The following is a 24,437-nucleotide window of genomic DNA, read 5'->3' on the forward strand; positions in this document are numbered from 1 at the left end:
CGTCACTCAGTAACTTTTATGCATATGCAAGAAACTTATGTCAAAGTGGCCACAATATTGTTTGACAGGAGACGGACGAATGTAACTCCATGTTTACTGTTAGAAACCAAAGCTTTGTGTGAAATCTTGAATTTATGGGAGGGAGGGAGGGAGGTTAGGAAAGCTTGTGCTGGTTCTTCCACAGACCCCTGCCCCTCATTCCTGAACTGCAGGAGACTAAGCCTGTTGGGCTCTGGGGATCCCATCACTGGGGTGTGTTTATTTGAAAGTTGATTTTTTGCTATACTAGATACTTCCTCTCCCATTTTCCAATCACTTTGTAGCACATAGGCTGACTCTCCCCATCCCTTCTCCTTTCCCTGGGAAAACACACCAAATAAATCAAGACTTATTTGTACTGGGAAAAAAAAGAGAACAAGGAGAGACTTCTAAAGACAGTGAGAGAAAAATGTCAAGCTACATATAAAGACAACCCATTAGACTGACAACAGATTTCTCAGCTGAAACCCTATAGTTAAAAGAACGGCCGGCGCCGCAGCTCACTAGGCTAATCCTCCACCTAGCGGCGCCGGCACACCGGGTTCTAGTCCCAGTCGGGGCACCGGATTCTGTCCCGGTTGCCCCTCTTCCAGGTCAGCTCTCTGCCAGGGAGGGCAGTGGAGGATGGCCCAAGTGCTTGGGCCCTGCACCCCATGGGAGACCAGGAGAAGTACCTGGCTCCTGACTTCAGATCAGTGTGATGCGCTGGCCACAGTGCGCCAGCCGTGGCTGCCATTGGAGGGTGAACCAACGGCAAAAGGAAGACCTTTCTCTCTCTCTCTCTCACTGTCCACTCTGCCTGTCAAAAAAAAAAGAGAGAGAGAGAGAACAGTTCTGTGGTTTACATCTGTGCTTGATCCCTCCTAATGTCTCTGTGTGTCTCAATTTCCCTTTCTAAGGGAAATAATCATACTGGGTCCATCTATCAGCCTATCAAAATCTGTGGGATATAAGAGAAGCAGTATTAAGTGGAAGTTTAGAGCAAAATGCTTACATTTAAAAATATAAATATCTCAAAGAAACAGACTATGATGCATCTCAAGGACTGTAGAAAAATAAGAACAAAGCAAACCAAATCCAAAATTAGCAGGAGATAAGAAATAGTAAGAGTCAAATCATAAATATATATAATTGAACTGAAAAATCGATGCAAAATATGAACAAAATAAAAAATAAAAGAAAAGTAAAACAGACAAAATTTTAGCCAGAATATCAAAGAATAAAAAAGAAAAACTCAAATAAATAAAATTAGAGATGAAAAAAGAGACATAACAACCAATATAAAAGAAATGAAAATTATCATTAAGAAACTACTGTGAACAACTACATGCTAAAAATTGGAAAATATGGAACAAATGGATAAATCCTCAGATACATACATACAAGATTAAATAAAGAAGATATAAAAAAAATCTAACCAGACCCAGAACAAGTAATGAGATAGAAGCAGTAATTAAAGTCTTCCATTAAATAAAATCCCCAGACCTGATGGCTTTACTGTTGAATTCTGCAAACCGTTAAGAGGGACTAACCACAATACTTTTCAAAATATTCTAAAATATTAAAAATTATGGAACTCTGCCAAACAGTTCTTACGAGATCAGCATTATTCCGATATCAAAACCAAAGATGTAACATAAGGGAGGATACTACAGACTAATACCATTGATGAACATAGATGCAAAAATTCTCAAGAAAATATTAGCACACCAAACCCAATAGTATATAAAAAAGATTACATCACAATCAACTGGAATCTATCACAGAGCTGCAAGGATTGTTCAACATATCAAATCAATAGAAATAATAAATCATCTCACCAGAATGAAGAACAGTATCCATATGATCTCAATGGATGCAGAGAAAGAATTGGTTCTATTCAACATTCCTTGAAAACTCCTGGAGGCTGGCATTATAGCATAGTAGGTTAAGCCTCAGCCTGGGACATTGCCATCCCATTTGGGCACTGGTTCAAGGACCACCTGCTCCACTTCCAATCCTGCTCCCTGATAGTGCGCCTGGGAAAGAAACAGAAGATGGCCCAAGTGCTTGGGTCCCTACATCCAGGTGGGAGACCCAGAAGAAGCTCTGGGCTCCTAGCTTCAGCCAGGCCCAGCCCCAACCATTGCAGCCATTTGGGGAGTGAACCAGTAGATGAAAGTCTCTCTCCCTCTCTTTCTTTCTCTCTCTCTCTCTCTCTTCCTGTCTCTGTAGCAATTTTGGGAGTGGGCCAGTAGACAGAGTGTCTCTTTCCTCTCTCTCCACCCCCGTCTCTTTTTATCACTCTAGCTTTCAAACAAATATTGTTTTAAAATTCAGCAACAAATAAACAACTTATCCAGTTAAGAAATGGGTAAAGGACCTGAATAGACAGTTCTTAAAAGAAGAAATACAAATGCCCAACGAATATATGGAAAATGTAATTGCATTTGGAGATTGACCTTTGAACAAATACTTACTTTAGGCCGGCGCCGTGGCTCACTAGGCTAATCCTCCTCCTTGTGGCGCCGGCACACCGGGTTCTAGTCTTGGTTGGGACACCGGATTCTGTCCCAGTTGCCCCTCGTCCAGACCAGCTCTCGGCTATGGTCCGGGAGTACAGTGGAGGATGGGCCAAGTCCTTGGGCTCTGCACCCGCATGGGAGATCAGGAGAAGCACCTGGCTCCTGGCTTCAGATCAGCGCGATGCACTGGTCACAACGCGCTGGCCACGGCGGCCATTGGAGGGTGAACCAACAGCAAAAGGAAGACCTTTCTCTCTATCTCTCTCTCTCACTGTCCACTCTGCCTGTCAAAAAAAAAAAAAAAAGAAATACTTACTTTAAAATAAGGCTGATAGATGGACCCAATATGATTATTGCCCTTAGCAAGGAAGATTTGGACACTCAGAGACATCAGAAGGGGTCATGCACAGATGCACAGTGAGATGGCCACAGAAGAACACAGGAAAGAAAGACAGCCATCTTCAAGCCAAGAAGAGAGGTCCCAGAAGAAATTACATCACTTAATACTTTGTACTTAAGTTTCCATTCTCCAGAGCTGTGATAAACAATGTCTGTGGTGTAAGCCACAGAGTCTGTCGTATTTTGTTATGGCGGCTTTAGCAAACTAATGCAAATAGGTATGCTGCTCCAAGTCTTTCACCAAAACAACTAAAGAAAGAGAACAAAATCCATTTAGCATGTTTGGAACCATTGGAGAAACTACAAAGCAATGAAGATAAGATCCAGGAGCATAGGTAATCCACTTCAGTAAACCTTACGGAAGAAGACATTTTTTCCCTGAGAGGTTCTGTTGATTCCCCAAAATGGGGTTAAGACCCTTACATGCTGAGCAGATCTTTTGGTAACATCATAGGGAAAGGGAGAAACCATCAGTGACGTCAAAAAGCAGAGCCCTGAATAACTACACCCATAAAATGATGATAAAAGCAGAAAAAGATCAGTATTCACAGGAACAAAAGTTCAACTTAAAATCCTCTGAGTTTCAGGACTGGTTCTGTGATGTAATGGGTAAAGCCAATGCCTGCAGTGCTGACATCCCATAGGGATGCTGGTTCGAGTCCCGGCTGCTCCACTTCCGATCCAGGTCTCTGATGTGGCCTAGAAAAGCAGTAGAAGATGGCCCAAGTCCTTGGGCCCCTCTGCCCAAGTAGGAGACCCAGAAGAAGTTCCTGGCTCCTGGCTTCAGATTGGCACAGCTCCGGCCATTGCGGACATCTGGGGAGTGAACCAGCAGATAGAAGACCTCTCTCTCTGTCTCTACCTCTCTCTGTAACTCTTTCAAATAAATAAAATAAATCTTTAAAAAAAATCCTCTGAGTTTCTTGGGTGAGTAAATTGATATAACAATTTAAGCTGCTGCTGGGGATACCCACTTCCCATATATGAGTGTGTGGTTTGAATCCCAGGTACTACATGCTTCTGATCCAGCTTCCTGTTAATATACCTGGAAAGCAACATATAATGGTTCAAGTGCTTGAGATTCCTGCCACTCACATCAGAGATCTGGATGGAGTTCCTGGCTCCTGGCTTCAGCCCATCCCAACCCCAGCTGTTGTGGGCATTTGGGGAGTAAACCAGAAGATGAAAGATAATTCTTTCTTTGTTTTCCTTTCTCTGTCACTCTGCCTTTCAAATGAATAAATCAACCAATCTTGAAAATAATATGATTTAATTAATTAAGTAGTTCCAGGATTTCTACTGTCTTGTCCATTTGTTAAAAGTAATATACATTCTTCTTTTAAAAATTATCATAGATATCATAGATATTTTCTAGCATGCAATCAGAAATAGCAGAGCTGGGGCCAGCTCCATGGCACACTAGGTTAATCCTCCACCTGTGGCACCTGCATCCCTTATGGGCGCCAGATATAGTCCCAGTTGTACCTCTTCCAGTCCAGGTCTCTGCTGTGGCCTGGGATAGCAGTAAAAGATGGCCCAAGTGCTTGGCCCCCTGTACCTGCATGGGAGACCAGGAAGAAGTACCTAGCTTCTGGTTTCAGATCAGCACAGCTCCAGCAGTTGCAGCCATTTGGAGAGTGAACCAATGGATGGAAGACCTTTCTCTCTGTTTCTCTCTCTCACTGTCTTTAACTCTACCTGTCAAATAAATAAATAAAAATATTTTTGAAAAATTCCTTCTTAAAAAAAGAAATATCAGAGCACATAAGCAGAAAATAATGTGAGACAATAGAGAATAAACACATAAATATTTAGATGAAGATGCTGTCATATATGATTGATATATTAATGAAATTAAAGAAGAAACTGGAAACTATAAAGAAACAAATAAAAATTCTAGAACAAAAAGATATAAAAACCAAATAAAGAACCTACTGTATGAACTTAAAAGCAGTCAGAACTGAGTGAAAAAAAGAATTAATGAGATGTAAGTTATATCAAGAAAAAAGGATAAAGGGCATAGACCGACTCCCAACAGGGAAAAAAATGCAAAGCAGAGAGAAAATTTTATGCAAATTTTCCAAATTTCATGAAGAATATCAGGCCACAGAATCGCAGCAGAGTCACAGTCATGTGAAATTCATATACCTTAAATCAAAACAGAATTATGTCCACACACAGAAGGCCTCCCAGAGGCCTCTGCTGGAAGAACAGGAGGTTGGGACGTCTATCCACTGGCTTTTGGTTCTCCATAGATTAAGTTTCACCTTGCGTGATTCTCCAGAAAAATAGAACCAGTAGAAGATATATATTCTGTGTGTGTACACTTAAATATAAATGATAAATGTAAGTTTTCAAAAAGTTCAGATCATGAAAAATATGCAGAGATTTCAATTTTTGCACCAAAGTTAGTTTATCTTTTAATTCTATTTTCCATGAAGTTTTAGAATTTATAAAACCAAGAAAGCCAGTGGTGGTGCAGTTCCAGTCGAAACCCAAAAGCTCATGAACCAGGAGTGCCAATATACAAGAGCATAAAACAAATGTCCTAGCTCAAACAGAGAGAGAGAGAGAGAGAGAGAGAGAGAGAGAGAGAATGTCCATTTCCCCACCTCTTGGTTCCATTCAGGCTCTCACTGGATTCAACGATGCTCACTCATACTGGTGGAAAGTGGATCTTCTTTACTCACTACTGATTTACTGATTTACTCTACTGATTCCCATGCTGATCTCTTCCAGAAACACTTCTTGCAGACACATTCAGAAATAGTGCTTGACCAGCTATCTGGGCATCCCTTAGTCCAGTCAAGGTGACATGTAAAATCAGCTGTCACAGAAGTAGACACCCTCCAACTTCCTGCCTGCACTAGTGAGAGACCAACATGCTCCCACAAAACTGGAGAAGATACTCAAGCAGAAAGCAAAAATATAGCTTATGTTTGAGGTGGGGTGTTGCCGCTACAGGTAAGCTCATGTGGAAATGCATACCACAGCTTCATTGAAATCATATGTGAACTGAGGATGTGATATGGGGACCAGAGGTGTTCATGATGTACCACATGGACAAAATTATTTCAAAAACAGAAAAGGGAATGTAAGAGCTTCCTATGAGCCTATTTTTTAAGATGTATTTGTTTGAAAGACAGTCACAGAGAGAGAGAAAGAGTGATCTTTCATCTACTGATTCACTCTCCAAACAACTGCACCAACAAGGACTGGGCCAGGCCAAAGTCAGGAGCTTGGAACTCCATCCAGGTCTCCCATAGGGATGCAGGGGTCCAGGAACTTGGGCCATCTTCACTGCTTTTCCAGGTGCATTAGCAGGAAGTAGATCAGAATTGGAGCAGCCAGGACTCAAACTGGTACCCATATGGGACATAGCATCCCAAGCAGCAGCTTAACCCACTGCACTACAACACTGGCCCCAAGTAAGCTCATTTTAAAGCTCTGCATGTAGGGCCAGCGCCGCGGCTCACTAGGCTAATCCTCCACCTTGCGGCGCCGGCACACCGGGTTCTAGTCCCGGTCGGGGCACTGGATTCTGTCCCGGTTGCCCCTCTTCCAGGTCAGCTCTCTGCTGTGGCCCGGGAGTGCAGTGGAGGATGGCCCAAGTACTTGGGCCCTGCATCCCATGGGAGACCAGGATAGTAACCTGGCTCCTGCCAGCGGAAAAGCACGGTACACCGGCCTCGGCGGCCATTGGAGGGTGAACCAACAGCAAAAGGAAGACCTTTCTCTCTCTCTCTCTCTCACTGTCCACTCTGCCTGTCAAAAAAAAAAAAAAAAAAAGCTCTGCATGTAGTTACCTCTTCACAATTCGGGGTGGGGGGATAGATTTAACACATTGTTAATAACCAATAACAAAAAGAAGTATCCATGATACTGTACTGGACATGTCTAAGCATTCTAGAAAGGACCAGAGACAATGAGGAAAGGAAGTGTGACTTACTCTGTTTGTAATGCGCATCTCTGTCCTTGTCAAGGTAAAATGCATCACCAGTGACTTGCTAATCAGCATGAAAAGATGTTTACAGAGCCCTGTAGAACATTTTGGAGAACAGATGAAGGCTTAGTTCTTGCCCACTGGGAGCTTAGGGTCTGCATCTTAAATTATTCCCATTTGTTTGGGTACTTACTGTTTCTCTGACTTTGCCAAATTCATATACCCAGGAAGTGAATTTAGGAGTGTCAAGTAATTTCTGAATAACAAGTGGAAAAAACTGAGCAGGAAACTGGATCAGGTGCCATCAGCTGAGCCTGCTGTAGCAACCTGCTGTGGACGGTGACAAACTCAAGCCAAGATTTCCATCCATCAAAAGCCTGGCAGGTGCCCAGAGCCACCTGTGGTTTTCTTCCTTCTTTTTTAATTCCTATACTGTAAGACAGCCAAAGTTACTTTAAATTAGTAATAAAATCAAAAGATTTTCAAACAAGCTCTCCCTAGTGAAGATTTGTCTCCAAATTCCCTATTATTTTGCACCCGTCCCCAGCACCACCTAACTCACTTTCAATGTTAGTTTGTATGTATGTCACATTATAAAGAGAAAAATTCAGGAAAGTGAGCTATCTTTGGGATAAATTTCGCTCAAGAGAAAGATTGTCATACAAAGTCTGCTGTTATCAAAGACGGGATCATGCTAAGTCATTGTTCTGTCCCTGCTGCTCATGGTACCAGCTACAATAAGGTCTTAGGTGGTGCCATTTTTTCTCTTTGCTGCAGATACCTTGCTCCCAGGCATTAATTTTACGGTATTGGATGCCTGAAGCTCAGCTCACAGGAAGCTTTTTCTGTATTATGAATCATGTCACACAATATCTAGCGAACAATATAATGAACACTTATAACCTTGTGTTATTAAAAGCAATAGCCTGCATCATGACTTCAGTTCTTATTTAAAGTAAGTCACTGTAGTTACAATTCAAATTTTCCATATACACCTCTCTAATTCTATTTTATCCTTTCTGGAAGATAACTGTTAGTATGGTTTTGGTATTTAATTAGCGCCACTAATGCTCTGATATTTTTACTTTATGTGAGGGTATGTATTCATGAATAGTAAATTAAACTTCATAGGTATGGCTTAACATTGTAAATGTCATTCTGTAGCTTTTATTTCTCATTGAACATTTTTCTACTGCTATGTTAAATTCAACTTCATATATTTTAGTTACTGAAAAATTTCCATTGTGTAAATATACTGAATTATAAGTACCTGTAGACAGTTAAGTTGTTCCCAACATCAATCCATGACAGGAAATGCTGCAGCCAATATCATCATAGGTGTCTCATTATGTATATGTGTGAGAGTTTCTCCAAGGGGCATATTCTTGGGTCATAAATTGTGCACCTTCAGTTGTATTAAATGCCATCAAATTGCTCTCCAAATAAGTAGTATCATTTCACAGTAAGTCCTTAATGGATATTTGTAGTCTGATTTAATGTGTCTGGGATAAGCAGACACCTCCAATTGCAACTGGCCAGACAATATTGAAGAGGTAACAATCATAGCTTAGTCAATAATCTTTGCAACAAAGTGAGCTGACCTCTGCCCACAAAAGAAGATCCTGGCATGGAGCTAAAATGTGCTTAGGATCTTGTGTGATGAAATGTTTAGTCCTAGTTTACATGATAGAACAGACAAGTGATTAACTGGCTGATGTGTATCAAAAACTAATCTATCTGAAAGTCAGCTTACTTGGTTACATAATTGAGCTGCATTCTGTAAAATGTAATTGGATTGTCACTGGCCAGCCCCTAGAGTTTTATTAACTTAATGATACCTAAATTAAATGACCCTAGTCTTGTACAAACACTTCTGACTATCCTTAAACAAGAGTATTCATGCTTTTGAATGTAGGGAGATTTGCCTTACCTTCCTAGAGCAAGAAATCAGACTCCAAGCAGGAGTCACTTGGGAATGATGGGCAGATACTCCAAGTGAGGGGTGGAGACAGCCTGCTGACCCCTTAGGATCTGACTCCGCACCCTGTGACACAGCAGTGAATCCACATTTACTGCCATTTGTGCAGCCTAGAGCTCGTATTATAGCAGAGACAGCAACGATAACTAGTTTATGAATACAATGTGAGAGAACCAAATGAGGAAAGTGCTTACAACAGTGCTTGGCAGATGGCAAGTATCTGCTGTGATCATTACTTTGTATTCGGGAGGAAGAGTGTGGTGTGTGAAAACCAATATGTTCCTGCATCAGGCGGATTTGAGGTCAGACCCAGTCTTTGCTTCCTACAAAATGAATGATTCTGCATATGTCATGCTGTCTTATGGGCCCCGGTTTCCTCCTTTGTTAACTCAGATTAGTGCCACATAACAAATCAGTCTGCTACTGAGCAGGACTGGCTGTCACAGAGGAAGCACTCCACACTCCTTTGTTTCAGCTTAAAGAGATTGTGTTGACTTGAGATATGGCTGCCGCATCATCCAGGGTTCATGAAGCAAGGTACAGAAGCACAAACTACCCAAACAAAACCCAGAGAAGTGGAGCATATCAAAGCAGAGCTCTTCCCTGTACTCTGATGTATTCAGTTAGAGGTAGGGGTGGTGAATGTTTGGCCCACAGGCCATATAAGATCTGGCTCTGTCAAGGTAATCACGGATGGGACTCAAAATTCAATGAAACTATAGCATGTTAGGGGCGGCATTATGGTGTAGTGGGTAAAGTGCCCTCTTGTGATGCCAGCATTTTATATGAGTCCTGGTTCAAATCCTGGCTACTCCACTTCTGATTCAGCTCCCTGTGAATGGCCTGGTAAAGCAGTGGAAGATGACCCAAGCACCTGGGCTCTTGCCACCCACATAGGGGGCATGGAAGAAGCTCCTGGCTCCTGGCTTTGGCTTGACCCTGCCCTGGCCATTGTAAACATTTGGGCAGTGAACCAGCAGATGGAAGAGCTAGTACTTAATGTCTCTCTCTCTCTCTCTCTCTCTCTCAGTCTCTTTCTCTCTCTCCCTACCCCCATCTATGTAACTGACTGTCAAATAAACAAATAAATGTTTAAAAAAGAAATTTTAAAAAGCACTATAGCAGCCGGCGCCCTGGCTCAACAGGCTAATCCTCCGCCTTGCAGCGCTGGCACACCGGGTTCTAATCCCAGTCGGGGCGCTGGATTCTGTCCCGGTTGCCCCTCTTCCAGGCCAGCTCTCTGCTGTGGCCAGGGAGTGCAGTGGAGGATGGCCCAAGTCCTTGGGCCCTGCACCCCATGAGAGACCAGGAGAAGCACCTGGCTCCTGGCTTCGGATCAGCACGGTGCACCAGCCGCAGCATGCCGGCCGTGGCGGCCATTGGAGGGTGAACCAACGGCAAAAGGAAGACCTTTCTCTCTGTCTCTCTCTCTCACTGTCCACTCTGCCTGTCAAAAAAATAAAAATAAAAAAAAAGCACTATAGCAAGCTAATTGTTAAACTGATAATTTTGTACAGCTCATAAACAATATTATAAATATTCAAATCACCCTTGGCCGAAAACCGATTCCCCACCCCTGATAAGAGGAAGGAAAGAGAATCCCCAACTTCCCCTCTCTGCCTTTCTGGCAACCACACAGGAACACAGACCCACGAGGCTAATTCCTCCCGAAATTATTTCACAAATCCCTTTGCATATTACCCATATGTTCCCTGATATCCATCACCCTTTCCTAGGTTCCTAGCTAGATGACAAGTTACACTTGTTCAGAGTCCTGGAAATATAAAAATCCTTTTTGCACATTTTATACTTTGCATCCTGGTTATTTTTATCTATTGTGTGTTTTGATCTATCTCAAGTCTTCCTTAGCGGGAGGCTGAATATAAGTTGTCTATTGCCTTTCTAAAAGCATTATTTCCTGTCCCTGCTGCTGCCAGGTGGAGAAATGGCAATTTGATTGGGAACATCAAGGTGAAGTGAAAGGAGGTAGTCCTGGCAGCTTAGCACATCATCACAGCAAAATGTAGAGCAGAAAGAAGACACCTTCTGATGTGTCTCCGGATCATTCCTCTTCTGACTGCATCATTGCTTCTTCCCCTCCATGCACGGCAGCAGAGCCAGCTTCACGTGAGAAAGAGCTGCGCATGCTGCAACCCTCTGGCGTGGCGTGCCTTCCATGCTCCATCGGCTCGCTCTGCGTGCTTCTGGAGATTGGATAATGACAGCTTATGGGTAGGCAATTGGCACGTTGATTAGTCTGATGATTTTTCATTATCACTACTGTGTTGTTAGTGTAGCGTAGGATGTATTTCTTTCTCAAAATGCTATCTATTCTATTTGCTACTGGAAGCAGAAAATTCTTCCCAATTCTTTGGTGTCCCCTAATGGGAAATAAAGCTGGAAGGTTTTTCTGGCAACATGTATCATCTTCAGGATCACCTTTATCATAATCTCATGATGAGGATGATGATTAAATAATCCCCTAATTGTACACAGCCTTCTACCAGTTACCACCCTGAGAGTGGGACATCTACAGCCAACTGCAGCTTCCTACATGGCAAACCTCACAAGTGTCAAACACTCTGATTTCTCTCTCCTGAGTTTGTCTAATCCATCCTGGCTCATATTAGAGACAAAATGTGACCTTTGTCTCCTTGATTGGAAGCCCTAGATAGTGAATTCTAAGTACCAAATTAAGAACTCAAAATACTAACAAAGGAGAAAAAGGAGGAATACCTAATATTGTTCAAGAATTACGAGTACTCAAACAATATATTTCACTTTGTGTTTCTATGGGGGTGCAAACTGTTGAAATCTTTACTTAATGCATACTAAACTGATCCTCTGTAAAAAAAAAAAAAAAGAAATTATCAATTCCCAACTTGACTTTCACTGGGATTAAACATGACAATAGGTCTGCTCTGATTTCATCATCATTTAAAAAAAAATCATCTATTATTTTTCACTTTATGTTCCTGTGTGGGAGCAAACTGTTAAAATCCATACTTGATGTATACTAAGCTGATCTTCTGTATATTAAGATAATAGAAAATGAATCTTGATGTGAATGGAAGGGGAGAGGGAGTGGGAAAGGGGAGGGTTGTGGGTGGGAGGAAGGGTATGGGGGGGAAGCCATTGTAATCCATAAGTCGTACTTTGGAAATTTATATGCATTAAATAAAAGTTTAAAAAAAAAAAGAATTTGTAAAAGCCACTGTGCAACATGCGACTGGGAATTGACACAGTCAACACTGGTCCATGTATGACTCCCAGGACCATAAACCATAAAGAGATGTCTGCCACTTTTGGCTTTGTCTCGAAATAGGACTGGCTTTTGAAGCAGCAATGACAGGTAGCGTTTACTACAGTCAGTAACAGCAAGAGGCCAAACAGTCCTACCTGTTACTCAGTTTCCTCCTTGTGGGCTCCTTGCTGGTCAGCACCTCAAGCCACCCCATCCCTGCTGGCTGGATGAGCACCACCCACCCCACCTCCTTTCCAGCAGTTCCCCCCACCTCAGGTGCAGCATCTTAAATTTTTGTTAACAGTGGTTCAGGGCCAGGTTAGAGAATAGAGCTACATTTGAAAAGGGGCTTCTTAGAAGAAAATATACAAAAATCATGCTGTTGATGGGAACTTCAGTAAGGGAGCACAGGCCAATAAGGTTAAGAACTGAAAAGTGAATACCCACCCCCATCCCTTGCTCTGAGAGTTGCCCAGTCTCAGGCCAAAAGCAGGTCCACCTTTTAATGCCTCTAATAGCTTTATAAATCTCTGTGTTCTTCAGTCTTCTAACCTAGGGAATGGAATAACATAGTTAACCCAATAAGTTACTATGCCGTTTTCATGAATGCAATGACTATATAAGGCTTTTGGGCAGTTGGTTCCCCCTGAAAATGTAATTTTACCTAGCTCCCTTTGTTGTGGTCATCTTACCTTTCCATGGCCAATTCTAGGCAGTGAAATTGGCTGAATATCCACTGTCCCACACCTTGGCCACCCTCAAAAATAGCTTAGATCCCAGTTTGCTTCTTATTCTTTTCTCTCTTTTCCTTTTCCTCTCTTCTTCTCTTCCTCTATCCCTCCCGCCTTCCTTCCTTCCTTCCTTCCTTCACACTTCTATAAAAAGAAAATATACCTATTTTGAAAACCACATGACAGAAAGTTTTAAAATAAAAAACAGTTCACCTGTTAAACATCTCCCCCAGTCCTCTTTTCCAGAGCCAATGGTTTCCTCACTTTTAATTTGTTGTTTGTTTATTTGAAAAACAGGGATACAAAAAAAAAAAAAAAAACACAGAGACAGAACAAGCAATAGAGACAGTGAGAGTTCCCATCCATTAGTCACTTTTGCACCCCAAATGCCCACAGGTCCCTGGGCCAGGCCAAAACTAAGAGCTGAGAACTCAATCTAGGTCTTCCATGTGGGTGGCAGAAATCCAATTACTTCAACAATCGCTGCTGCCTCCCAGGGTCTGCATTAGCAGGAAAGTGGAGCTGGAAATTGAATCAGAATACTGCAATGCTGGATGCAGATGTAAGACTTATTGATGATTGACTTACTTGAAGGAGAGAGGGATGGAGGGAGGGAAGGAGGGAGGGGGAGAGAGAGAGAGCGAGAGAGAATATCTTTCATCCACTTGTTCAGTCCCCAAACGGCTGCAATGGCCAGAGCTGGTCCAGGCTGGAGCCAGGAGTCTGGAATTCCTTCAGGATCTCCCATGTGGGTGGCAGGGGCCCAAGCACTTGAGCCATCTTCTGCTATTTTTCCAGGCACGTTAGCAGGGAACTGGATCAGTTGCAGAGCATCTGAGACTTGGACGAACGACCTGATATCACAGGTGCTCTGTTCTCACTGGCAGCTTAACCCCCTGCACCACAACACCAGTCCCACCACACTTTGCTCTACTAGAGTGTGTGCTGAAACTCATCTCCACGCCTCTGAAGGCTAGGAAAATGGTCCTAAGATTCAATGTTGCTTTCCTGTTGTGACACTTTAGACTGTAGTCCTGATATTCCCCTTAGTGTGGTATGCCTCTCATTCAGTCCTAATTAGCATTATGTTAGATAAACTGATAACAAACTTGAAGTTATCATGAGTATATAGATATTTTTCTTCACTATTCCAAGTACTAAGCTAGGATTGCTTTTTTAAAAAAAAGATTTATTTTATTTATTTGAAAGACAGAGAGATAGAGACAGAGAGAGAGAGAACTTCCATCCACTGGTTCACTCCCCAAATGGCCACAATGACAGGGGCTGGGCCCGGCCAAAGCCAGGAGCTGGGAGCTTCTTCTAGGTCTCCCACATGGGTACAAGAGCTCAAGCAGTTGGGCTATCCTCCACTGCTTTTCCAGACACATTAGCAGGAAGCTGGATCAAAAGTGGAACAGCCGGGAATTGAACCATTGTCCATATGGGATGCTGGTGCTGGAGGCCTGGGCTTTAACCCACCGAGCCATAGCATAGGCCCCTAGGATTGCATTACTTATCTTTTCTCCTATTTTGCTTGGCTTTTCCTTCTTGAGGATAGCAATTGCCACATTTTCTAACTTGCATTGCTCTGTTGAAACCTGCCCTCAACCTTCCAATATCTTGATCTTAAACTCTCACGCTGTTAAAGGTTAATTCTATTCTGATTCCCAGAGACCCCCGGGTTAGGAGGAAGGGTGGTGGTTTTTTTGTTTTGTTTTGTTTTGTTTTTTGACAGGCAGAGTGGACAGTGAGAGAGAGAGAGAGAGAGAGAGAGAGAGAGAAAGGTCTTCCTTTGCCGTTGGTTCACCCTCCAATGGCCACCGCGGCTGGCGCGTTGCGGCCGGAGCACCGCGCCGATCCGGTGGCAGAAGCCAGGAGCCAGGAGCCAGGTGCTTTTCCTGGTCTCCCATGGGGTGCAGGGCCCAAGCACCTGGGCCATCCTCCACTGCACTCCCTGGCCACAGCAGAGGGCTGGCCTGGAAGAGGGGCAACCGGGACAGAATCCGGCGCCCCGACGGGGACTAGAACCCAGTGTGCCGGCGCCGCTAGGCGGAGGATTAGCCTAGTGAGCCGCGGCGCCGGCCTGAAAGGGTGGTCTTAAAGAATATGGAAGCTCCAGAGAGCAGTGTGGATTTTAGAAACGTGGTCTCGGAATCCTAGGGCTCACACACAACTGATCCTAAGACACTTTTGTTTCCCTTACGGGGCATTCTACATTCTATGGGAATCATCAAATCTCAAATAGCATTACAAATAGCACCTGAATCTCACTGGCACCCCCAACTCCTGGCATCTCTCTTGGGTTTTAAATCAACACAGAGACTAGGGGAACAGCTATGTATTTTCCTGATTCTTAATTTTTTTAAGTCCACACTTTATTGTGTACCACACAGGACAATCCTCACAGTTAACGCCTATGAAGTGCTTGATGATGAACAAGAAATTCTACATGCACATCTCATCACTAATTCTTTTAGAATCTTTTGTGAGACTCCGTGTAAAAGAGGGTTCTGATATGGTGCAAATATGGATCTGCTTTTTAGTTAATGGTACTAGGGCCCATGATTTTCACTCGGCTACTGCATCCAGGTGGCTAGCTCCAGTGTGATTTAAGGTACTCTTATCTTTCCAATTAGCACCTTGTGAAGCAAACCCCAGGCGAAGGCAGCTCACCTGTTCAGTCCAGGTGCCGTCAGCATTCTTGATTGGAAAGCAGATGCTGCGTTTGCCACAAGGTGCCAACACTGAGGGAGGGGTAGGAGAGCAGGCATCCAGGTTTTTAAGATTGTCAGGGCGCAGTTTTTAAAATGTTGAGCGTCTGATCTTAGCTTAATAGCAGAAAAAATGCTCCCTGCAAGCTGCTTCAAGATGTTTCCACTCCTTTGTCTTCATTTGTGCAAGGTCTGGAGAGAGCAGCTCCCTGCTTTGCACGAACAGTAGCATCCCCAAAGGGCATATTTGGAATCAAATGAACTTGCGGCCATTAGTCACTTGGACATTGCATGAATTGAACCATTAACACCCAAGAGTACAAGGGGTCCTTTGGTTTTCTTAATAAACTTTGCAAAACTGTGCTTGAAAATGTAAAATCCTCTTAATGTTTCTGGGGAAGAAATGACACTGAACATCCCGTGGCTGCCCAAGCAATGATTTTATTTGCCTTCCTTGTCCTTTTAAAGTCCAACATCACTGCTCTGGACATGCCAAGGTCAGGACACTGTTCACTGAGTCCAATCCTTTTGACACTATGTCTAAGTCCCAGAGTTTAAAATGAGACAGTCTCCCCTGCTTGGCAATGATGCCTCTCCTGCAAATGATTCTTTTCATTTAGTCTTCTCTTTTCACATCTTCTTTTCTTTTTACAAAAATGGAAATAACCTGTCCGCTTTGACGGATCACAGCACAAATGTCAGACGGTGGGACATACTCCGGTTATGAGAAGTGTACCCGTGTGTGCTGCTGCTCTACGATTTGCTGTCGTTAGGTACCTGGAAACGACCAGGAGTCCCTATGCTCAATGTTCTCAGGGAACTCACTGCTTTAATACAGGGAATGAGCATGAGCTACCGCTGTTCCTTCCTTAAAAATGTCTCTGGTCATTTTGTTATGTAGGAAACCTGATTGATTAACAACTCTGGAACAGGCAACAATTCCAGACAATCAGGTAAAGATTTAAAAGGACAATATATAAAAAAAAAAAAAAACAGCCAAAAATCTGGTTTCAGCTTGGCTTTCTGTTACTAGACCTTGAGTTTTGCTCTTTGAGTTTCGCCTCTGACTTTTCAGACATGCTCCTGAATTTCTGTCCCCTGCAATTAAGAAAAATGACACCCTTAAAAGTATATTTTTCAAGCATTGCTCTCTTTCCTTAGTCTCATTCACAGTGTCCAAAAGGAAAAATTAGCACAGTAAAACAACCTCAAAACACCATCTCTCTATTTGCTGCTAATCACTTCATTTTGGGAAAGCTAATGCCACTGGAAAGTCACTGGGTCTAAACTTGCCCTCTTGGCTGTTGGCGTATCTCCAGAAGCATGCCAATGAGTGTGTTGAAACGCCTGGGTTAGGGAAGCCTAATGTATGTGTGTCACAGCCTCTCTCATGCCCATACATGTTGGTGTCTTGTGCACAGAAGCACCTGCCACACTTTAGCATAGTTGGGGGGGAACCATGGATCCCAGGAGCCAACCATGGCTGATCACAGCACAACTCTCTGTTCTTCACTCACCTCCAGGCCAGCTTTCTTTTCTACTCATTACCATAAATCAATCCTTCCCTCACTGGTGGGGAGAGGAGGATGTATTAGAAAGTAAGCTCGGCCGGCACCGCGGCTCACTAGGCTTATCCTCCGCCTTGCGGCGCCGGCACACCAGGTTCTAGTCCCAGTCGGGGCGCCAGATTCTGTCCAGGTTGCCCCTCTTCCAGGCCAGCTCTCTGCTGTGGCCCGGGAGTGCAGTGGAGGATGGCCCAAGTGCTTGGGCCCTGCACCCCATGGGAGACCAGGAGAAGCACCTGGCTCCTGCCATCGGATCAGCGCAGTGCGCCAGCCGCAGCGCCGGCCGTGGCGGCCATTGGAGGGTGAACCAACGGCAAAAGGAAGACCTTTCTCTCTCTCTCACTGTCCACTCTGCCTGTCAAAAAATTTAAAAAAAAGAAAAGAAAAGAAAAGAAAAGAAAGCTCAAAGACAGCCTAAGGCGGACGATGGCTTGAGTGTCTTCCAGCCCTCTCCTCCAGTCACTCTCTGATGCTCTCACAAATTAGCAGCACATTGTACTTTACATTTGCAACAAGCACTCAAAACATAAATGCATTTCTTCTTTTAAAAAAACCACTATGCATTTATTTGGCAATGGCCCTGGACCACACCGAGGCAGAAGCCCAAAGCTGGGAACTCAATCCAGGTCTCCCAGTGTGTGGCAGGAACTCAATTCCTTGGAGCTATTAGATAGGAAATGAAAAATTCACCTATCTGTGTAAGTGGGGTCTAAGGAAAACAAAGCATCTGAGGGGAGGAATATGGCAGCTTCTAGCAGTCTTGGAAACACACCTTGGAAGCAGCCCTCTTATTGATACCACAAAGTCTTTCCCATACCCTGATAACTTTATAGGGGGTCCCAGCCTTCCCCACAAGGAAGGCACCCTGGGAGAATTCTCTCTACCCTATGTCATGTGGGCTACCCAGTCTGATAACATTGGACGATAAAACCTTGGGAGGAATTTTACCTATTTCACACCTAGCAAATGCTTTGTCAGGAAGACGGAGGGGGAAAGGGAAAACAGAGGGAAGAATTGGACCACATTCCCTGATAAACCCCAGTCTGAATAGAGATAGTGCTTTCCATCCCTCCCAAGATGCGCACCTGGTCTCTCACGTATTTTCTCTCAGCTCAGCTCTCTCAGTTGTTTGCTGAAATAACCACCTGGCTTGTCAGGTATATTCTCTTCATAAAACTATGTGACCTTGCTTACCCCAGTCTGAATAGCTAGCAACTCTATCTCTCTCATTCTGTCTGAAGAGGTGCCCATCTGTTCAATGGATGCCCTACTCCATTAAATGTTGCTACCTCGCTTACCATTACTTTATGTCTCATGTCTGAATTCTTTTCTTTCTTTTTTTTAAAAGATTTATTTCTTTATTTGAAAGAGTTACACAGAGAAGGAAAGACAGAGAAACAGAGAGAGAGAGGTCCTCCAGCCACTGGTTCACTTCCCCAGTTGACTGCAACGGCCAGCGCTGAGCCAATGGGAAGCCAGGAGCCAGGAGCTTCCTCCAGGTCTCCCACACAGGTACTGGGGCCCAAGGACTTGGGCCAACTTCTACTGCTTTCCCAGGCCATAGCAGACAGCTGGATCGGAAGTGGAGTAGCCAGGACTCAGATCGGCACCCATATGGGATGCTGGCACTGAAGGTGGTGGCTTTACCCGCTGCGCCACAGTGCCGGCCCTCTGAATTCTTTTCTTGCATGAAGATGAGAACCTATTCCACTCTTCTCCACTAACATAGCCATCACTACCATCCCCCTGAACCTGCAATACTAGGGACCTGGAGTGAGGAGCCAGAGCCAGAGGTTAATATCAAACCCAGGCACTCCAACAAGGGACGTGGGCATGCTAACTCGCCTTTTAACTTTCAGGAGAAATGTCCATCATTTAAATATATTTCATGCTGCCCTTCGGGGAAGTAGAAACACTTTATTGTATGCATTTTGTATAGCAAGAGTGGGTTTCGTCTGCAATGTCCTCATATACATGTGTGTACATATGTCATATATACCATCAAAAATGAAAAATTTTGAGAGCATATGAACATGTCATAGTTATTTCTTCTTAAATACTGACCTTTTTCCATCAGCATTCAAAACAGACCACTAGGTCAGTTGTCTGTTTATGGGAAATAATTATTGTTGCCTCTTAGCACCTAAGAGTAAGGGTAAAGGGAGAGAAATTTTTAAGTAGAAGACACCTAGAACAGAAAGTTAAAGTGCTGACTAGACAATTGAGTCTTCACACATCCAGGGTGCCTGGATTTGATGTCTGGCTTCACCTCCTACTCCAGCTTCCTCTAAATATGCACCCTGGAGGCAGCAGGTGGGGCATTGGTGTAAGATTTAACTCAATTCACCCCTTTTCAAAACAATTCCTGGAACTTTAGTTTTTTTCATTTCTAAATTGCGATTATGTAAGATCTGCACTGCTTACTACCTGAGGTTCTGGTGAATACTACAAGAGATGATGGTTTTAAGTTTCCTTTATAACTTTTAAATTGTATTCAAATATTATAAAGATTACTATTATTTTAGAGGTATTCAAGTGATTGGGTCCCTGGCACCTATTTGGGAGATTTGGATTACGTACCAGCTTCTGGCTTCAGCTTCAACATGGCTCCTGGCCATCGAGCACCTTTAGAGCGTGAACTATAGGAACTATAGGATAGGAGTCTCTCTCTCTCTCTCTCTCTCTCTCTCTCTCTCTCTCTCTCTCTCTCTTCCTGCTTCCTTCTGTCTCTCTCTTTCTGTTTCTCTGCCTCTTAAATAAATTAATTTTTAAAAATGTTTTTCAAAATGAAATTATCCAGTTTCAGAAGGTTTTGCTGTTTGATATTCTCACTGCTTCCATTCAATTGCTTGCTTGCTCTGGAAATGGGTTTTTAAACTGGAAAGAAAGAATAGGAACATGAACGTTTTTCCCCAGGTGACATTTTGTAACAGAGTAATCATTTCCAAATGTCTCCTCTCCGATTAGAATATCTTGAACCCTCTGCCACTCAGCCCAATAACCGCAACGAGAACACGCGTTGGGGCTCACCCACTCATACCTCTTTAGCAGTAAACACAGAGGCTGCTGTGTGTCAGGGAAAGCACATTGAGAAATGCCTCTTTCCCCAGATTACAGAGTCGAAAAGCAGTAACTGTTATTTATGCAGCTATTGTTCACAGCGTGTTCACTGTTTATAGTTAATTGCATAGAAACAACCCATCATTTACCAGAGTAGCAGGTAGAATTCCATTCATCTATTGCAATGTTACTTGAAAACAACTATCCAGCCCTAATACATAAACATGTGCATGAGTGTGTGTGCACTTACACACACTCCAAATGTAAAGGTCATAAGAGAATCTCTAATAAATAGAAATAGTTCCCTACTCCATTTTATAATGCATTTTAACTTGAGATACTCAGTTTCTCAGTGAGCTTTCTCAATCTTAGCATTCTATTTACTATTCAAGTTTCCTGGAATCATGGACCAGCATTGGTGTAAGATTTAACTCAATTCACCCCTTTTCAAAACAATTCCTGGAACTTTAGTTTTTTTCATTTCTAAATTGCGATTATGTAAGATCTGCACTGCTTACTACCTGAGGTTCTGGTGAATACTACAAGAAATGATGGTTTTAAGTTTCCTTTATAACTTTTAAATTGTATTCAAATATTATAAAGATTACTATTATTTTAGAGGTATTCAAAGCAGAAGTACCGATGTAGTTGAAATGCTCTGAAATAAGGCATTAAAATAATTGATTTGAATGTCTTTATTCCCTATCTTAATAAATGTTTCTTTACTAGTTGATGTGAGATAAAAATGTACACCATGTTTCTCTTCACTTAGCTTTAATGATTATAGCTTAGGCATCCATGGGCTTTCTACTTGCTAAACATTATTCTGAGTGTTTTTAAATTAACTCATTTCATTCCCCCAATAGTTCTATGAGGTAAGTACTGTTATTCCTGATTTACAGCTGGGGAAAGCAAAGTGCAGGAAATTGAAGTGTATTGTTCATATTTCCAAGGGTAATAGGTCACAAAGCCAGGATATGAACTTGGAAAGTCAAACTCCAGAGTCTGCAGGTACAAATCATCAGGTACTGTGCATATCCATTTTATTCTTTTTTAATAAAGAGAGTCAGTTTGTATTGTTAGGTATGAAAATTTCCAAGTTGCTTCATGATGATCTGCAATAATGTATTGACAATCTCAAAGGAAAAAAGGGTAGTTTCAATCTATTTTTTGAAAAAATATTTTAAGTCTTATTTACTTATTTATTTGAAAGGCAGAGAGACACATACAGAGGAAAGATAGAAATATTCCATCTGTTGATCCATTCCCCAAATAATCATAATAGCCAAGGCTGGGCTAGTCCAAAGTCAAGAGCCAGGAATTCCATCTTGGTCTCCCAAGTGGGTGGCGAGAACCCAAGTACTTGGGCCATAATCTGCTGCCTCTCAGGCACATTATCAGGAAGCCAGATAGGAAATGCCTAGTAGCCAGGACCAGAATCAACACACTGCTAATGGGATTAAGGCATCCCAAGGGGCATAACCCCCTGTGCTGCAATGCTCACCCTTGGTGAATTCTTACTCTGTGCTTTCAAAATGGTAGAAAGTTTCTAAGGATAGTAGATACAGTACAGAAGACACTTTATAAATCCCTGCCCCCAGAAAATGAACTCCCAGGGGAAGAAGTCAGGTAATAAGTGAATAAATGTAGAAAAGACGGAGGAGGAATTTGTGCTAAGGGGAACATAAATAGGATAACAGGATGAGGAGGATGAAAATGATCTTTTATATAGGAAATTAAGGGGACATTTGAGGAGTGACACAAAAGCAGAAAGAACCTAGACCTGGGAGCATGGGAGGGAGGAGCTTTCTCAGTAGGGGATTGAACTGGTGAAAAAGGCTTGAGAGAGACAGTACTGGTCATGTCCAAGGGTTGATGGGGAGGAGATGGATGAGAGAAGAGTAGAATGGGGGAAGGAAGACAATAGGGTTGAAGAGCAGGCTATGCAGGTGCACTGTGAAGGGGTAAAGGTGGGCTGGAGTCAGACTTGAAAATAAATTGCATAGATTTTTAAATGTATTACTTTTTAATTCAAAAGACAGACAGACAGACAGAGAGAGAGAGAGAGAGGGAATCTTCCATCAGCTGTTTAATTTCCTGAAAGCCTACAACAGCTGAGGCTGAGCCAGGCTGAAGCTCAGAGCCAGGAACCCAATCCAGGCTCCCACATGGGTGGCAGGGACTTAAGTACTTGAGCCATCCCTGTGGCCTCCCAGGATGCACATTAGCAGGAAGCTGGATGGATAACAAAGGTGGGACTCAACCCTGAGCACTCAGTTATGGGGCATGCTGGTATCCCAAGTAGCAGCTTATCCCACTGCACCACATCTACCTTTGCATAGGTTTTAAGTGAAGGACCCCAACAGGGAGTGATTTCAGGTAGAAATGAGGGTAATCCGGTAGGAAATGTCAGAAGTAGCACTTGGGGGCTGGTGCTGTGGTGCAGCATGTTGAAAACCCTGCCTGCCGTGCCTACATCCTACAGGGGCTCCAATTCGAGTCCCAGCTGTTGCACTTCTGATCCAGCTCCCTGCTAATGCACCTGGGAAATTAGCAGAAGATAGCCCAAGTGCTTGGGTCCCTGCACCCACGTGGAAGACCTAGAAGAAGCTCATGGCTCCTGGCTTTGGATTGGCTCAGCTCTGGTCACTGTGGCCATTTAGGCAGTGAAACAGCAGATGGAAGACCTCTCTCTCTGCCTCTACCTCTCCCTCTCTCTCTAACTTTCTTTCAAATAAATAAAGTAATTTTTTAAGAAAAAGTAGCCTCTGGTGAAAAACAAAGGAGGATATTTGTGTCCCAAATGCCAAGTGAGGGAAGGTGTTGAAAGACAAGCAGGTGATTTAGTCAAGGGGCTGTGAAAGGTTGGAGAGGTAAGATGCGTGAGCCAACCGCTGGTTTGGGTATTGGCCATTAATGAGGAGTGAATTTGGGGTTGGCTGGGTGAAAGGGGCAGAACAGGCTATCCCTGTGAACACTGTAGTGCACACCTCTCAGCCAGCTTAATTTAAAACTCATTTTCTCAGTCACCCTTGGAATTATACCAAAATTCAAGGAAAATGGCCACCACTGTAGAGACAATCTGATAAAGGCTATTTTAATTACCTTTTTTAGTTCCCAAACAGTAAATTTTGGATTTTTTATTATTAGTAGACACAAAGTACTTGTGATCCTCCACCACTGGCCACGTTTTAAGGTTGAGTCTCACCTGCAAGCAGAAAACAACTGTTCGACAGCACACAGATGTTCTGCAAAAATCTGTGCTTCTGCGTGGCCCCTGCTACCTGGAGGCAAGTGAGGCGTAAGGAGAGTCCTAGCTTCTCATCTAACACAGAGACGGCATATGGACACTGCCACTGCCTACTAAACAATTTTGCACAGTGCAATGCTGGCTGCGGGACAACATGAAGGAAACAGTGCACCACCATCCATGCATGCCCTGTCGCAGGTGCTGCAAGTAGGACAAGCACCAACCAAAAAGTTGAATTTTAAAAACACATAAATATACATGAGGCAAGCGAGGAATAAATCAGGATTTAATACATGTGTGTGTGTACAATGGTATATACATGCATGCTCTCAGGCACATATATCTATTTATACATACTGCAGGTGTAAAGTTTTTGCCACTGCGTTTTCAATTCTATTTGTGACTTTTATAATAATAAACTACCCTCCAGCACAGCAATACCAGGTCCCTTATAAATATTTATGGTAACATTTAGCTCTTCTGCAAGTAGGCCCTTCTGCCTGTGACTTACTGCTCAGGGAAGTGAAAGGAGGTCCCAGGTTGGCTTTTCAGTTCTGACATGACACACGGGCTTGGTGTCTCTATGGACAAGCCACCGTGGGACATGCTCTCCAGCTCACTGCTAGTGGAGTGAGGGCAGAAACCCTGCGTGCAGTGCTTAGAAATAAAATCAGCTCTCTTGCATTTTCTTTTAGGCACTGCATTGGAGCAGTTAAAATAAAATGAACATCTCACCATTTATTTAGCGTGTATTGCCTAAGCCTAAAAGTGCTTTAAAAAATACAAATCTGTTAAATAAAAAACACACTAAAAATAGTTTGCATCTGGGGGACAGAAGCAGAATTTAAGCCACCTTTAGTTCTACTTCCAAGAAAGCCTAGTTATACCGTAATATATTAACCTAACCTGCCATTTACCATGGATAGAACCAATGCCCACCACGTCCCTTGGTTCCTGAGTGAGGCCAGTAAGTCCTGCTAAGTGACATAGCTCAAGATACTCACTCGAGTTGT

The sequence above is a fragment of the Oryctolagus cuniculus genome, chromosome 13 (genome assembly GCF_964237555.1).
Source record: "Oryctolagus cuniculus chromosome 13, mOryCun1.1, whole genome shotgun sequence".
Lineage (NCBI taxonomy): Eukaryota > Metazoa > Chordata > Mammalia > Lagomorpha > Leporidae > Oryctolagus > Oryctolagus cuniculus.